Raw genomic sequence first — 1,749 nt, 5'->3', positions numbered from 1 at the left:
CTAGCTGTTGAATCACTCAATACCTGATCTTCGACAGGAGAGGACCTACACTGTAAGTGCTGCTGTGACCTCAGTCTGGAAGAGACAATGGCTCGTGCGTCTGGGGAAAGGGCCCCTGCCTTCACTGCAGAGGAGTTGGAGAAGCTCGTCGACGGGGTCCTCCCCCAGTACACGCTACTCTACGGTCCTCCAGACCAACAGGTAAGTACACAGGGAGCAAGTTGTATGGGCTATGCCTGTGTGGAGAGGGCTGGTTGTAAGAAGGAAGGGGGCACAGTTCAGTGTGCATGAAGGACTGTGAATGCATGTGCCACATGGCAAGGGTAGGGATGTGGGCCACTCACTTTGACGGTGCAGTTGGTAATGACATCTCTTCTTCCCCTGTACATGTCATGTAGGTCAGCGCCCACCAGAAGAAGGATATTTGGCGTGCCATCGCCAAGGACTTCCGGACCCTGGGGGCCCACCACAGACGGAGCACCCACTGCTGTAAAAGATGGGAGGACATTCGCCGCTGGAGCAAGAAGACGGCGGAGGCTCAGCTGGGGATGGCCTCCCAACGTGGGAGGGGTGCCCGTTGAACCATGACCCCCCTGATGTTCCGGATCCTGGCAGTGGCCTACCCTGAGTTGGATGGGCGCTTGAGGGCATCACAGCAGACACAAGGGGGTGAGCACACTATCATTCAGCGGACTTTGCGCGCAGTGAAGGTGTCTGGGAGGGGGAGGAGGGCTGTGGGTTTCCCTAGGCCAGGGCGAGTTCCGTAGGCTAGGCCCCTCCGTAAGGCAGGCCATGTGGTACCCCACCCCACCTCTGTAGGGTGCCAAGTACAGGTATTCATGCCCCTGTGTCATCTATGTGTGCAGATGTCGTCCATAGCCTTGTAGGCCATTTCCCAGGAATTGCATCTGTAGAGCCCAACAGCGCAACGTAGTGCAGGGGGCTGCTTTGTCTGTATTGTTCGCCAACGGTAGCGGTAAGCCATGCACTCAACCTGTCTTTCTTCTGTCATCCCCCCCTTTTTGTGGTCTCCCTGTTCTTGTGTGCATTAGCATCATCAGGCAGAGGTACAGTGGCACCGGAGCACGAGGGAGCTGCATCCCACATGGCCATGGAGGGCCACACTACGGACTCAGAATACACCAGTGGGACGGAGGGCGAGGGGAGCACCACAGCGGTCACAGGATCTGCAACCAGTGACACAGACTCATCCTCCGATGGGAGCTCCCTTGTGGTGGCGGCAACATCTGTGCCCCCCACTTCTACAGGTACAGCCGCCACCCCCCCTACCAGCACCGCCCTCCCAGCAGCCCCTCAGCCTTCGCCCCGTGCCCGCTCACCCAGGAGGGTGGGCATCACCTTCGCCCCAGGCACCTCAGCCCCTGCCCCTGTCACCTCTGCTGCCCTCAGTGAGGAGGCCATTGACCTGCTCAGGTCCCTCACTGTTGGGCAGTCTACCATTTTGAATGCCATCCAGGGTGTAGTAAGGGAGTTGCAACACACAAATGCATTCCTGGAGGGCATTCATTCTGGTCAGGCTGCCCTTCATCGAACCCTTCAAACTCTGGCCTCAGCACTGATGGCAGCCATAGTCCCTGGGTCTAGCCTCCCCCCTCCAACTTCCTCCACCCAGACCCAATCCCCTGTACCTCTGCCTATCCCAAGCACACCATCAGACCAGCCTGCACACACCTAACCACACAAGGGAAGCTCAGGCAAACATAAGCACCACACACCCCACAGGCACTC

This window comes from Pleurodeles waltl, chromosome 6 (assembly GCF_031143425.1).
Source record: "Pleurodeles waltl isolate 20211129_DDA chromosome 6, aPleWal1.hap1.20221129, whole genome shotgun sequence".
In the NCBI taxonomy this organism is placed as follows: Eukaryota; Metazoa; Chordata; class Amphibia; order Caudata; family Salamandridae; genus Pleurodeles; species Pleurodeles waltl.
Note: the sequence above shows the minus strand (reverse complement) of the source record.